This window comes from Elaeis guineensis, chromosome 7 (genome assembly GCF_000442705.2).
Source record: "Elaeis guineensis isolate ETL-2024a chromosome 7, EG11, whole genome shotgun sequence".
Lineage (NCBI taxonomy): Eukaryota > Viridiplantae > Streptophyta > Magnoliopsida > Arecales > Arecaceae > Elaeis > Elaeis guineensis.
In genome coordinates this window covers 97,209,030-97,225,399 of record NC_025999.2, presented here as the reverse complement: position 1 = coordinate 97,225,399, position 16,370 = coordinate 97,209,030, and the positions used below count along the sequence as shown (strand labels likewise).

Here is a 16,370-nt window from a genome sequence, read left to right as displayed (position 1 = left end):
AATTAAAATTTTTATGTAAAATTCATTCAAAATTATAATTTTTTTTTTCTCATTTCTTTCTCATTTTTCTTTTTTTATGTTATTTTTTATGTTTTTTATTTTTTAAGACTTTTTTGAGATATTTTTAAAAAAATAATTTTAAATCGAGAAAATAATTTAAAATGATATTTTTTATTTAAATTAAAATTAGAATTTTTTAATTCATTCAAAATTATAATTTTATTTCTCATTTTTTCTTCTTTTATGATATTTTTATAAAAAAATTAATTTGAAAAAGAGAGTGTAATTTGAAATGATGATTTTTATTTGAATTAAAATTAAAATTTTTATATTCTTTAAATTTTAAATTATATTTTTTATTTTTTTTATTTTTTTTATGGTATTTTTTATTTTTTTTACATCAATTTTTTTCAGATATTTTTTTAAAAAGAAAATTTGAAATGAGGATACTAATTTGAAATGATGATTTTTATTTTAGTCAAAATTATAATTTTTATTTTTTTATAAATTTAAAATTATAATTTTTATTTTTTTCATTTTTTTCTCTTTTTTTTGAAAAAAAAATTAAAATCATCAAATAAAATATTTTTTTTAAAACGTCATTTGTTTTGACGATTTTTTTTTCCGTCGTCTACATGGAAAATAGAAAAAAAAAGTAGGTGATGTGGCCATCATAAAATATCATTCAAAATAGCATTTTATCTTATTTACATCAATTTAATAAATAAATTAAAAATTAAATTATTTTTATAAATAATTTTTTTTTTAAATTAATTAGATAAAGCACTCATAATTGTGGTACAGCCAACTTTCTTTAGTGCATGAGGAGTACCTCGACGCGTGCTTCTTTTTGTTCTATATGCGGTCATGTTTGTTTGACACTTTTCTTGACGAAAAAGTTTACATCCGCATTCATTTTGATATTTATTTAATTGAATTCATTGCTCTATTTGTGAACATGTACGATCGTAAGTACAAAAATATTAATAACTAACTAATATAGAAGTAGATCTACTTGGATGACAAACAGTACCACGTAGGCTATCTGATGCGTGGGCCCTTCCCTGTTCCAACTAGGAGGATTGATTGATGCCGTGCCTCACGTGAACACCGATCGAGTGTGCATGCTTTTAGGGGGGACCCATAGCGAGGAAAAGAATGATATTGGCGAGCATGGTCACAGTTAGATACTAATGGGCCATGAGTAATGGTAAAGGGCAGTGTACCATACGACAAAGTGTACCAGTGTCCTCCATTTTTTTTTTTTTTGGATAAATTACCAGTGTCCTCTATTAAATACATGGTCCTGTTCACAGGGACAAGTGTGCCTTGCTAGAAAAGCACCACATACATGACTTCTTTAGTTAAGATAACGTGGTTTCATCTCTGTGATATAATATTTCAGGTTCGTTCTGGATGTTGGGCGACCAATGTTAAATTACTGCTTGAACTAGTTTGTCAAATGACCGTTTAAACGTTTATTGCAAGAAAATGTTATTAAGAACATATCGTTTTCCTCTAAGAAAATGGAGGAAGGTATCCCCATTCAGCTACCCGATGTAGGTGGGATCTGAACCAAGTCATTGAACAACTGGCATCCCTATTTTAAAACACTTGTCAAAGGTATATGATAAATTCGTGGTGACCACTATTTCTAGCTTAGCAATTTAATAATCGATCACTTCCCACGTATAATACTAACAGGGCCGGTCCTGACATTTTTTAGACCTAGGGCTAAATGAAAAAATGGGACCTTCTCTATTAAAAATTAACATACTTTAAATATTAATTATTATTGAAAAATTAATCTACGTGCAATAATTTTCTATAAATATATTCGTTAAGCAGTGTATAAAACCCATCATTAACCTATTTAATTATTTTTCTTATTATAATATTGTAGAAAGCTATCTTTGCATCTTATTGGAATGTCAATACAAAGTCTAGACCTGGGGCCTGGGGCGGTCGCCCAATTTGACCTGCCCCAGGGCCGGCCCTGAATACTAATAACATTGAGTGACAAAAATTCTCCTGCACCAGCTCATGGGGAGAAGCTTTCATTTATCCAAAATAGGCTTCTCAAAGAATTGCTCTTTTATCAGATTCTAGGTTATCATGTTGTAGGTTTCTCGCCATCTTACAAGTACTTTTGGGCTGCTAAAATTGATTTCCATGCATAAGCCGTTAATTTATACTTGTTAGATTTTAATTTTAGGGTATTGTATCCATTATTCAACATGAATTTTGCCATTGTAGAAATAAATAAAACTATAGGAAGCTTTGATAAAGACAACTAAATTACTTTTGGGCCTTTAACGAGTGAAAGATTATTCATATATCTTATCATTATTTTATGTTGACAAAAGATGTGTAATGTAACTATCAATATAGCTGTATTATTTTCTAGGTGAGCTGTGAAAAAGAATAGGTGCTAAGCCTTCATGCAAATTGTGGGCAATTGACCATGCAAATTCATAAATACCATAATAATCTTGCTAAGTGCTAGAATTTAGCACCAACCTTATATCATCTTAACCATTTCGGAAACTGTAGTCAAGTATGTAGATAATGATCGATAATGAATTTACTGAATTGGATACTTCATCGATTACCGACAACCTAAGTTTGTTACGGACTCACTAGATTAAGTACTGATGGAAAGGCATACCTACCTAATTCTTTTTGACAACTCACCATTTTACGCGATCATGAAGAGCAAGTATGCACATAAGATAATGCAAATAATCATTTAAGCATTTGACCGTTTCCTTTGTCCATAGCCATTCTTGTTGCGTACTCTGAATTTGTCACGAAAGTATCAAAATGATGACATACTATAAAACCACCTGTAACAATAAGTGTATGGACGTACACATAGTTATGTTATTGAGTAAATTCAGCTGAATTACCAAAATACAATAGCTTTATCAACACAGGGGAGTATACAAAATCGAAGCAAAATAAGTCGCCTTGCACGGTTCACGGCCAAATTGGCTACTCTATGTGCTTCTCTCTACGAGTACACCAAAATTTTAATTCTTATAATTTGTCTTTTAGATGTTGTTTTTTTATAGTCATCATCAACCACTGAACAAATGCTTCAAGGAATTCACTCTCTCTAAAACCAAGAGCAAGACAAGGGAGTCACCTGCAATGATCATCCTTAATTATTTATCTGTATTACCCTTGAGAGGACTGAGTGTTGATGGAGAAGGGTGGTAAGAGTTGCCAGTTCGTCATTACACCTTTCAAGATAGAACCGGCCCATCTTTGTATTTAAAATCAAGACGTTACTGCCCAAATGGGGCCCTCATGACCGAATTCGAAGATAACAGGTTAAAGTAAAAAAAATACTAACCACCTTCCCTCGCTGATACCAAATAATAATAATAATAATGTTAAGCTGCTCCGCACTAACCCGGAAGACAACTCGTGCTGGCCTAGCCGAAAAATCGCGGTCAATCGGCGATCTTTTCCTTTCTTTTTTTTTTCCCCCTTTGTTTAACCTATCGATAAAGTACGGTTTTGGCGGTTTGAGTTCTTCTGAACAAAATGAAGGGAGCAGGAATCGTTTCCCACTTCCGAGGAGTCGGACCTGAAAAAATAAAAGGTCCAAATCCTACCAATTCTCGACTTTATTTCCTGTCTCCGGGCCCAGTCCCGACCAGGCCCAATCTACCCTTCTTATGAAGACAAACCTTTTGCGTCAAATGTTGCGACGAAATTGCATTAAAGAGAGTCGGGACGTTCTACCAAAAAAAAAAAAAATGAGAGTCCGGACGAAGGGTGTTTTAGGGATTTGGGCCAGGTTGGGCACATGCTGTGGATGGAAGCGAGGACGGGCTACTGTACGTGGCAGATGCCAGGCTTTACACGTGTGCGCATCTGGTCCCGCTGATGCCGATGCTGGACAGGGGAGCAGCGGGAAACACGGTCAAAAGAGGAAGAAGAGGGCGCGGTACACGAGATACTGGAGGTCAGTCGCCGAGGATCTAGTTGGCAGCGCCGTGTGTACGGTTTTGGATGAACCGCACCAATAGAAGTGGCTGTGGGAGTCCGGTATAGAGCCAGCTAGGCGTAGATTCTATGGTTGTGCAGTCGCAGCAACCGAACAGTTGATATTGGTCCAATTATTTGAAGCCAATCATGCACCCATTACACAAAAGTGTTACGAATATAACAGAAAGAAAGAAAGGGGAGGGGAAAAAAAAAAAAAAGGAATGCAAGAGTAAAATTACATTGTTTTATGGCTTCGAATCACCTTGGATATCTTTATTCCAGATACGGTTTCTTTTGTCGGAGAACTTATCCGGAAGGGATAGGATTTGTGTCATGGGTTATGAACGTTTTTCCGCATTTGTCTGAAGAGATATCTGCAAAGATTTAATATACATTAAATATTATGATAATTTAAATTTTATTATAAAGATAACATTACTCTATTACTTTTTTTTAATCTTAAAAAGAAAATAAAGGCAAAAAACCAAAGGCTTGCATTTGATCCTTCAAGATCATTCTCGTCAAAGGAAACTGCTAAATTAAGTCTTAATGCTAACTATGATCAATATTTATTCAAAGTACGGCTGTTACTCTCATACTCTTGCATCCAAATTTTTACATGTACCAGTATGCATATAGACAACTAATGACAATTAATACAATGTCTGGACACGCTATCGTTCCTCCTAGGCCAAATAGAGGACATCGGCGCTTGGGACTGGTAAGTAGGTGGCGAGACCCATTTAATGCAAAAGTGGATTTTGAGGGTTTAAATAGGAAAACTGCTCTCTATAGGTGCAGGCCAAAACCATATTGTTTCAAGCAATGCACCATTCTTCTGCTATGTTGTACCTTGCAGCTGAATCATTTTGGTTTCCAGTAACGCCAGCTCATTCATTTGCCTAAATCCCTTATTTGCTAGGCTTTATTTTTTTCCATTTTTCCACCCACTACTGCATCCTCTGCAGAAATAAAGAGACGCAGTTGAATGGGATCTGCTGAGAAATTTCGTCATATAAAGAGAAAAACGTTTACAGTACCGCGTAAGGAGCAAGCCATGGTGGTCTCAAAAGAAAAAGGAAATGGTAAAGACCAAATCTCCTTGGATCCTTTAGCTTTAATCAGCTTTATTTAAAGCTAGTACCAGAACACCAACTTCAAGACCAGTGGGGAATTTCCTACAACCGCTTCATTCTCCATTAAAGGACAAAGGGATACTGTAACGCAAAAAAAATAAAAAGGACAAAGGGATATCAGCAAGTATTTTATTATTAAGAAATGGTGTCCACAGGGTAACATGCTGCTAGTGAATTGAAGAAAACACTCTTAACCTTTTTTTTCTCCTTTTTCTGACTGTACGTACGTATGCATATAGACCCACATGCCTGCACATGCACACGCATCCAGGCACAGATATGTATATGTAGGCATGTATGTACAGCTCCTAAAAGCAAATAATTTAAGCTTTGATCGTCCTCATGGAAATATCTACTATACTCTGGAACCTATTATATAAATTCTTTTATTTAATCATAAATAAAATGGAGTCCTTGTTATGCAATTCATAGGTGAATAATTTCTTCTTATGATTAACAAATGCATGATATCCGCTTTATAGGTTAAAATGTTTCATCAAGTTAATAATAGAGCCATAATTGATGGCCGAATTATTCATACTATTAAACATACAAAGGACCTTTGTTCATAGTCATTTAGGGACAGGGTTAGGCAATGACTCTTACCTATTTGTAATGACATCTTTTTGTTCCCACCATAGAGCTAGCAAATAGTCAAGAACAAGCATTAGCAAGGAGATTGATAAAGAAGATGAAGCATGACTTTAGAGATAGATAATTAAATAGTGGTGGTGAACAAGATCAACACTTGTATAGCCAAAAAGGACAAAGAATGTGATAGTAATAGTTCGTGGCTTCTTGGAGCTGCGCTACTTGCAGTGATACCAAATGCTTGCCCATGCTACCCATGGTTACATCACCACCCTTAGAATCCATGACTCTGGTACAATGATGTCTTCCCTACTTTCTCCTCCTGTCCTATGTTGTGTGTATTACTAACATTATTGTTTGATCTATCCATATCCTATTGTTACAATTAGGTGAGTCATATACCTTCCTAAACAAGAGCTCAATTTCTTTTTCTGCATTTTAATATTTATTATTAATTTGCACTGGTTTTTATGGTAGATGTAATTGGGAATTGCTGATGACACAGATTTAAGCATCTCCTGGATAAATAAAGTGCTAGTTTTGGTGAGGTTAAAACTAAAGCATGGTCTTTGGTTTCGAAATTTCATTAGAAGTGAAAAAAAAAATCAGGTTCTTGAAGGTAAAGCTATTGCATATATGCTTTCCATCTATGAACTTATATCAACATTTTCCCCTTACATTTATTCAATATCTAATCATTTTTATTTATTTATTCATATCAATTATTTATTCACTATCTAGTTTATCTAATCATTTTTATTTATGTATTTTCATATAAAAATATATTAGATTTAACTCTTTTAATCTTTGGTGGCTTTGTGGAACATGGAGATGAGCATGAAGTGATAATGTTGATGAAACTATTCATATGCTTAAAATAATGACTTTAATTTTTAAAATTGACATAAATTTATGCATAAAATCAAAAAAAAAAATTATATGAATATTAAAGCACTAAATAAAGTCTCTGCCGTCATTTATTTTCTGTTAAAATGGCCAATAGTACCTCATTTGTAATTGACAATATTTTTTTCAAAGAAAAATCCTATTCAAGATTGTATTAGGTTGATGGCTACTAATTTCATTATGGTGGCAAATGAAGTGTTAACTAGGGTATTTCATTATGATGGCTACTCGAGTACAAGAAATGGTGTGGTCCAACCATTTTGCATAATACCAAGCAAACCTTGAGGCTGCCGATGGCGTGCTTGGCTTAGTTTCAGCAAAACTCAGTATTTATATAGGTAGAAGGCAACCACCTTTAGGCTCCAGCAAGCCATGCATATACCTGCACATGTAAGGATACGATCAAGTTCTGCAATGGCCGTTAAGAGAGGTAAAATTACTCCACCCACCAAAAAGCGGTTCCTCAGTGTGTTGAGTCCACTCCATATCTGCCTGTGTTGAAACTCAAAAAAACATGAACTGGGGGAAGACAATCATACATTGACACCAAAACTTTAGAAACATAATGCAAGTCTGAAATGTATATACGAGATTAAGAGACCAGCTTAATCAGTAGACTTTTCAAAACTAACAAGTTTTTGATTTAACTACCTCGAGTGGATCATGAATGAGGCATCCTCGCAGTCGAACCCTTTTTCTACTTGGAGTGCTCTAGATTCAGTCCATTTTTTTTCTTCTTTTTGTCCATTCCAAAGAATCTGGACCCCATAATTTCCTTGGGCAGGTTTAGAGTCTTGACTTGTCCGTAATATGTTAATCACTATCATACACTCAGAATGATCTCATTCACACAATCATGTGGAGTTGGCTTAGCCAAGTTTAGATCAAACAAGCACGGAGGTCAATAACACCCCACGTCTACTATTCCAATAATCAAAACTAGGTTTGCAAAAGCTACTGAAGTATATATACAAGGGGCATTATACATGTCTCATAAACTGATTAGTGGTGCATAGCTGCTAGCACAGACGAAACTATATGCAGCGGAGCCAGTAGCAACAATTACACTGGGCTTTTCACCTACCCTGGCCTTGAGCAACTGAGCAGCAACCTTAATTGAATCACTTATAGCTGCAATATGGCACATGACCAACATCACTGGGTTGTGATCTGATGATCCTTGTGAATCACTGTATGACCCTCAAGAATTCTTCCTATGGTCATCTCCAATATCCAAACAAATCAGTTCCTAAATCCAGTGCTGTTCTGATCCAGACATCCTTTAATGCTGAAGCTGAAGTGACATGAGATTTTCCTCCTGCAATGCTGACCTCTGTCAGCAACACAATCTCTGGCCTTCGACCTGTAAGAAAAAGTAGAGCAGGCATGATCTCAAAAAAAATATAACACGATCCATGTTCACTTCTCATTATACCCAAAGAGATATATAACCAATTAAATTTTGACCCGTTCATACACATACATTTGTTCTCAAACTCTAATGTTCTTAAATACAAACATGAATGGATGAATATGAGAATTTTAGCAGTTCACTTCTGCTATCATGCTGTCAGTTTTGACATTTTATAGCACTTCCTCATGATAAAAGATAACATTGAAAATTGTTATGTATTATCAGTAAGGAAGTGCAATTCATATGTCAGATCTAAAATGCATCTGAAAGAAGAATAGAAAATTAAAAATCTTGGTATCAGACCTAAGGCAAAAGAAAAGCAGCTTAAGAGAAGAAAACAATTAGAAAAAGAAAATAATAAATAGACCAACAAAACGAGTGCTGGAATGGTGGAAAACTCTACATTTGCTGCCAACAAAAAAAAAAAGAAGAAAGAAAATTGAAGCACCGAGTACCATTAGAAAATAATAAAAAAAAAATCAGCATTGCATCAAAAGAGCAGACAAACAATAAAATGTACAATGAATAATATAAAATGGGATAGTCTATCAGCAGAGTTCCTGAAAGATATCTTTAGAAAAACAAAACCAAGTCATCAAAGACATTGAAAATTTTGTAAGGACTAAGGATAGTTATAACGTCTGAAAGAAGTTGTTTGGATGCGTCATCTGGATTTTGTCTGCTTAATCCTTTAGAAGATGCTTTAATACGGGCTAGCATATATATATATATATATATCAAAATGTCAACAGATGCTAATGATAATACCAAAAAAGTATACAATTAAAGCATCATGACAACCTCCATCAGGGAGTATGGACACCCAAGATAGCCCATTTGCTGAAGATTCATTCTGTTTTAGATACTGGCTTCTCCGGACAACCTTATTCACTCTAAACCAGCTCTAATGTAGTCATCTGATATGGCCCACCCTAGTATTTTCAGAAATCCATCAGGAAAATGACAGGATATAGGAAGTTGTCAGGGGGGAAAAAACTTCAGCATGATGGAAAGAAACGAAACATCTGTAAAGTGGATTATATCAGGCTGCGTCCAGGCTTAAATCCTTGATGGGGAGCCATTGTCAAGTATTAAATTTACTAAATTTCATGAAAAAAATATTTTAATATGTATGACCATACATATATATATATATATATATATATATATATATATATATATATATAAAAGTTGTATTTGGAAATTTTAAAAAATTAACCATTAATTAAATGCATTATGTAATGAGTCACAGTCTTTTTTTTTTTTTCTTGAGTTGGAGAAATTCAACCATACTTAGTGATGTCAATGGGTAGGGTAGGGTACAAGTTTTGCTAAATCCGTACCCTACCCCTCTATCCTAGGGCTGAAACTGGGCTCAGGCTGGCCCGACTTCGGGTCGAGCTTCGGACTACGCCCGAAGCAGTTCAGGCCATGCTTGGACTTAATTATAGAGTCCGTTTGTATTTCGGACTAAGCTCGGATATACGTTTGGTCCGGCTCGGGTCTAAGCCCGAAGTCCAGTTCAATTAAGAGTGGAGCTCAGGCTTGAAGTCCAGTGCATTCCTTCGCAGCTCCGCCTCCTTGCCTTTTCCAGAATGCCCCCGACCTCCTCGACCTCCCTCACTCCGTACCCTCCCTCACCCTTCCTCCCCTTACTGCCGTCTGCCCTCGGCTCTGACATCCGCTCCTTCACCCCCTCATCCGCCCTCCTTCATTGTGCACCTTCGCCCGCGACATCACCCTCCTCTAGGTTGGGGTTTTTTGGCACGCGGCCCAGGCCCGGCACGGCCATAAGGGCCTGGTCGGCACGACCTGTGGACCAACACGACACGGCCGCGTGCCAGTCCGGCCCCCTTGAAATGGCCGTGCCATAGCACGACCCATTTGGAGTGTGGGGTGCGGGTGCAGCGGCCGGGGAAGGCGGAGGGGGTTTCGGGGGGGGACAGTCATCTGTGCCACACCCGCCGCGGCCCCGCCCCGCCGCCGTTCACGCTTCCCCGCCATCCACCTCCGGCTCCATGTGACCACCACCCTCCCTCCCCTTCCCTCAGGCCCTGACGTCCGGCCAAGCCAAAGCCGCTCCCCCGGAACCCCCTCCACCCTCCCCTCCCTCTCCCCTCGCGACGCACCCACCACAGCTGTTCACACCGCACCCGCCGCGGCCCCCCCCCCACTATCCGTGCCGTACCCGCCATTTGCCTCTAGCTCCGTGCGACCACCACCCACCCTCCCCTCCCCTCGGGCCCGACATCCATCTGCGCCAAAGCCGCCCCCCGGGAATCCCCTCTGCCCTCCTTCGACTATTGCGCCCGCACCCCACGCCCATAACGGATCGAAACGGGCTATGCCAAGCACGGCCTGTAATGGCCAGAAATGGCCGTGCCTGACACAGTCCGTTCGTAATTTTTTTTAGCCGGGCTAACGAGCGGCCCAGTGCCCTTCACTACTCTCAATCCACTCCCGCCCCTCCGGCAAACCATTTTACGCCATCCTCCATAGGATCGATTCGGAGTCATCATCGACATCGAGCCCACATGCAGCGAGGACCCCGCCCTCTCCATCGCCGCGCCATCCAGTCCTAGAAGCTCGTCGTATAGGCAATCTCGCACCTCCAATTCCTCCTTGGTGGTGACATCAAACTCCTCTGTGACACCCTCATCGACCTCATCCATAAGCTTACTGGCTACTACGACCGCGTCACGATCTACAGGTTCCACGAGGACGAGCACGAGGTCGTTGGCGAGAACAATCGCGAGACCTCGAGCCCTACCTGGCCTCCACTACCATTCCACCGACATCCCTCATGCCTCCTGCTTCCTCTTCAAGCAAAGCCACGTCCGGATGATTGCCGACGACAATGCCACCCCATCCGGGCTATCCAAGATGAGAGCCGTAGCCGCTCCGCCCTCGGGTTGGCCCAATCGGACTCGGGCCTGGGCTCAGGTTGGTTTTTTCTAAAAAATCGGGTTTAAGCCCGAAAAAAATTTTCGAACCGCGCTCGGTTAGGGGTATGGCCTGACCTAGCTCGATCTAGTTTCAGCCCTACCTACCCACCACCCGACCCTATCCACCATGGCAGGTAAGGATTTTGAATCCTTATCCGAGCCATGCGGGTAATGAGTAATACCCTACCCTACCCACAACCCACCAAAGCAAATGCATAATGCAAACACCACCAAATCAAACATGTTTCAAATTTATCAATTTCACACCTATTTTTTATCAAACAAATTCTAAAATCTATTTCAACCATCAATCTGTACAATACAAATAGATACATACTATAGCAAAAAAAACCCTAAGTCCCTAACAGATTTGGTATATATATATAGGTATATTTGTAGATATGCTATTATAGAGGGGGTATTTTAGTAAATATATATACATAACAGATCAGATAGGATAGAATTTAGAGGTAAATCCACAACCCAACCCTATCCGCTGGTGGTTTTCAAAACCAAGACCCTAACTCGACCCGTGGTGGGTTTTTTAACAAAAAAAATCCGGCCCTACCCAATGGGTAGGGGCGGGTACCCATTGACATCCCTAACCATACTTCATTCACTAATAAAAGAAATGTATTCTTTAAATTATGAGATCATCCTAACCTTTATAATTGGAAAAAATAGAAAACAAAATGTATATGAAGGATTAATAGAGCAAATTGGAGTTTTAAAAACTTTTTTATGTCAATATTGATGACTTCTCTTTTATGCCTAGAATGAAAGCTCCATCCTATTTCACTTCAAAGGAATAAAAGAACAATTAGAAAATTAGATAGAGCAACATGACTAAGACAACTGAAAAACTAGAAATTTACAATATAGAATATAAAGTAGTTTAAGACATAAAAAAGTTACAAGCACATTGCAAAAAACTAAATAATAAAATACGTCTTGTCTCTATAATCCTATGGATATGCACATATTGCAAAAATCCTAATGATTTGTAGTTCAAAAGTAAGAGAATTTTTTAACATGTACATATGAAAGTTCACAGATCCAGGAAAGGTGAGAAAAAGAAAACAGACAAAGATGAAAAATATAAAATAACCATAGAAGAACAAAATTTCAGCTCCTTTCTGATTCATACTAAAGGTCTACAAAGTTGTTTCTTTTCATTTTATTATTTCTCTTTGAAAGCCTAAGCCCAAGCCCCTCTTTCTCTTTCCTCAGTAGTTCCCAAAATTGGTATTAGAAGTCAAAGAGAATCCTCTGTGGAAGGTATAAAAGGAATTCTCCATGCGTGGGTCTCTGTGGCACCTTCCCTAGGATCCACCATTGGATTATATAAATATTTGCGTGGCCAGAAATACCATATTAGCCCCCTTACCAATGTATCTAATGAATTATAGCCAACAGAATAACAATAATTTTATGAATGTTTTGGTTGTGATTATTGATAAGTTAAACTAGACAGCCCACTGAGTGAGTACTTTCTTACAGAACTCAGCACCCATTTAGGCAACTGGCCATCACCTTAACCACCCATTTCTATCAGGTGCTCGCCCAACCCAGCCCAAGTATACAGGACTTGCATGACTCAGTGTCCAACCCAGTTAAGCCCAGGCTCAGTCAACCCACAGAACCTAAAGGTTTTTTTTTTAGAAAAAAAATATTGGAGCTTTTTTCATTACCTTTTCCCCCATTTTGGAGTTACAATTATCAAGAGGATATTTCTTTTCGATATTTGTAGGTGATTCCTCTTTGCAGTTTTTTAAAACAATATGGTATTTCCAGTCTGCAGTTGAAGTCAAGACTCAAGATTCGTGATTTGCATAAAATTGAGTTTATTTGTGGTAATCTTTATCTGATTGTGCTTCATAATGATTCTTCAAAGGTCAAGCAGCCTAAGGCAATTTCTTTTTGTTCTCTTTTTTGGGAAATGATAACTTATAGTTTTCATTTTCCTACTACTTCTCTTGTATTGTGCTCTGTTTTCATGTTTTTTATATTGTATTTAATTGATAGCAGTAACATACCAGTCTTACTGATGTTATCGAAGTAGAAACATCATGTATAATATACATGAATCCGTATTGAATGTGCTCTTCAATTGGAGCCAAGACAACATTGATGTTGTATACCCTTATTCTTTAAGATTAATACAAACGACAGTTTCATGATAGACTTGGAAGTCTTCATGCATTAATTATTGTCAATGTATCCTAAAATCACATAATTTGGATAATTTTATGAAACAATGCAAGCTTCAACCAACATTTGGAATACATGAAGGAATTTTTGTATAAAGTCTGTTGCACTGGTAGTTGACTAGTTGCCTGTGCAATTGTGTAGGCAATCAAAGGGTACATTCCCTAGGGTTACCTGGGCTATTTGACAACAAGGGTGCCCCTATTTTCCATTTGTTTGTTTGGAGAAAAAGACATGCAAATGATGTTTGTCAGTTAGACAAAATCAGTTTTGCACAATCTAAAACCGCCTGATATTCATGAGATAACCCAATTTGGACGCATGATAATATGCACCAAATTTTAGGAAATTATAGGATGAAAAGAAGACCAATATGGGAATATTAAAGCCTTATATGACAACTTAAATTTGAAGAACATGAAATAGCAAACTGAATGATATATTAGATTGCATTTTGAAGCCCGTACCACACAAATTCTATCAGTTTTATATGCTTCACTAAGTTTCAAAATTACACCTATAAAATATATGTCAGAGAGAACTTGATTAGTATTTGAGATAACATCGTGGATTTCAAAGTTTTACATGATGGTAAGTCAGAGACAAGGGCCCAGTGAAACATCTGCCTCCTTCCTCAACCCACCCAAGAGAAAGGGTTTCAGCAAAAGATCTTACCAATACATACTTCTCAGGGCAAAGAAGCCATTGTAAGTCAGGATAAAGCTTCACAAAAGCAGTAGAGAGGTGAAAAGTAAATCAGATTTCTGCAGCACTCTACAGGATAAAGAAATATAATCAGATTAACAAACATAAGGAATATAGAATTGCTATATTATCGTGAAATATCAACTAGTGTTGGGTTTTGCTCAAAAGAGATTCATCCAGATATGTATACAGGGTATACACCAACCTCAAATAGGACTCTCTGGATTTATCATAAACCTGTAAGCAAACATTTTCCCAATATGGCTGGCTCTATTCCACTTGCAACTGAAGCATACCTGGACTTGGTTCATAAGTCCCCTCTCTCTTCTTCTTCTTCTTCTTCTTCTTCTTTTTCTTCTTTCTGTTTTTTGGTGCAATAGTTCTAAGGTCTTTCACTAGAGAAGTAAACTGGTGGATATGGAATATCAGTGTTATCCCTTTATCAATGTTGTCAGCTAAAAGTCACCAAAATAAGGGAAAAGGAAAAACAACATTCATTTCTCAAAGGTAAGAATTTAGTCCAACAAAAAAGTCAACTCTCTCAGTCGAAAAGGAGATAAGTCAGGTAAAATTCCTTCAAACAGACTGAAGTCGCAAACCTCCCATTGACATCTAAGAATTTTAGAATTCCTTTCTCCGATTTCCTACCAACTGGCATCAAGAATGATTCCTCTAGCATTCTAGACCAAGTCAAGAACAAAATCTTAATTATATGCAAATGAGAGTTGCTTGGACTAAGAAATAAGACTGCATTGGGATCTTATAAGCTTCATATATCACACACATATGCAGACCTGCTTGACCAAATTCCAAAAAATTGACCAAGATCACGATCCTGATGTATAATTTGATTAGGTCTTAGCCAAGCCTAAGACAACAAGTGATCTATTTATGTTCTTAAAACAAAACTTGCCTTTATATACATCAAACAGATAATATATATGTTGGTGTCTATAGTAGATTAAGTAGTGTAGATAATTGTTGGGATGCCCCTTCATGCTGTTGCATGTTTGTCTCCTGAAAGAAAATTTACTTATGAAGGCCACAAAGACTCAGCTATGCTATGTACATTATGCAGCTGAATTTGGAGCACCAAAGATACACCAATCATAGGAATAGCAGTTGCCAACATGAATCCATTAACCATCTGAAAACATACCCAAAAAGAGAAGGCAGGGTGTTAAAGCCAAAAGATTCAAATTATTCTGAAACCAACTTCTTCACTCGTGAACTGGCTTGAAGTTGGATTCGTACAAGCTTAGGTTAATATGGGCCCGTGGACAGAGAAAGCAAAGGGGGAGGGTGGCTGCTACGGTGCTACCCTCAATCTCCAGAGCCAACAAGCCCTCCTTTGAGGCATCTCCTCTTGTTCCTACACTTCTTGGCTTTGGCCCTATTATTGCCAAAATCATGAAGAAACGGGGTTTAATTTTATTTATATTATAAACCAGTATTTAGCACATGCACTGACATGAAACGGATATACGATCTATAATATCTCGCCATTATATAACTTCTAAAATTGTATACGAAGAAAATCTCTCTCTCTCGTGATGGGTTTCATCCATTGATGCTTTGATAAAACCATTAACATAAAGAAGAATCAGCAGTCAATAAAAAGAAATAAATAAAACAAGCATTCTTTCCCAAAAAATCATTGCATACCTTAAATTGGGTGTGGGGATTGCCAAGTCGTTGCAGCAGCTGCTTCATCCTCCCAAGATCAAAATCATCATCAGTATCCGTTCCAGTCCCTTTAAGCACACCAATCGCTCATGATTCTTGAGCTTCTCCATGTAATCCAAGAAATCGGCCGAGCAGCGGATCCTCCAACCTTGCTGACCGCATCCTCGATCATCCCACTCATATGGCAAAACGGGAAAATCGATCTTGCAAGGCATTGCATCCCTCTTTTCACTGCATCAAAACTAATAAAGAAATTCTTATCGTCATCAAAAGAAACCAAAAGTGGCTGTCCCGATCAAGAACTCGAACAACGGGTTTCTTGGATAATTTAGAAATTTGAATGGCATCCAAGATCGGTAAAACAACGATATCCAAAAAAAAAAAAAAGAAAAAAAAATGGGCATCGAAGAGAAGAAAGAGAGACAAACACGCGCAAACCTCCTCATCTCCACCACGATTGCTCTCTCACTCTATCTTGGAACGCCTTCTGCCTCGTCTTCTCAATTCTACGGGAGAATTTCGTGGTTGGGATGGGAAACGGAGGAAAACGGAGAGGAGGAACAGGGGTTAGCAGTGAAGGGACTCCGGGTCGGTTTTATAAGAAAAGAATGCAGGTTTAAAATTCACGCGGCCCGCTAATGATCTCGGGTCAGTCGGGTCGGCCCGATCAAGCAGCCGTAGTTGCGACGCACAGTCGCTCCAAGGGGACCAAAACTGGGCCAAGTGGGCCCTTTGATTAAAGGATTCAAGAATCAAGCTGGCGCATTATTACAGCTGGTG

At 38.0% G+C, this 16,370-nt stretch overlaps 1 long non-coding RNA gene across 5 annotated transcripts; it reads right to left on the bottom strand.

Moving 5' to 3' along the window:
- Positions 1–4,208: 4,208 nt before the first annotated feature.
- On the bottom strand, positions 4,209–16,163 carry LOC105048383 (uncharacterized). Of its 5 annotated transcripts, XR_012142503.1 has the most exons (6): positions 16,029–16,163; positions 15,570–15,821; positions 7,284–7,995; positions 7,082–7,151; positions 5,040–7,014; positions 4,211–4,961 (listed from the first exon to the last, which is right to left on the bottom strand). It is a non-coding gene; the product is annotated as an uncharacterized lncRNA (long non-coding RNA). The 5 variants fall into 5 exon arrangements; XR_012142501.1 differs by having other exon boundaries at positions 4,210–4,961; positions 7,082–7,995; XR_012142502.1 differs by having other exon boundaries at positions 5,040–7,151.
- Positions 16,164–16,370: the final 207 nt, after the last annotated feature.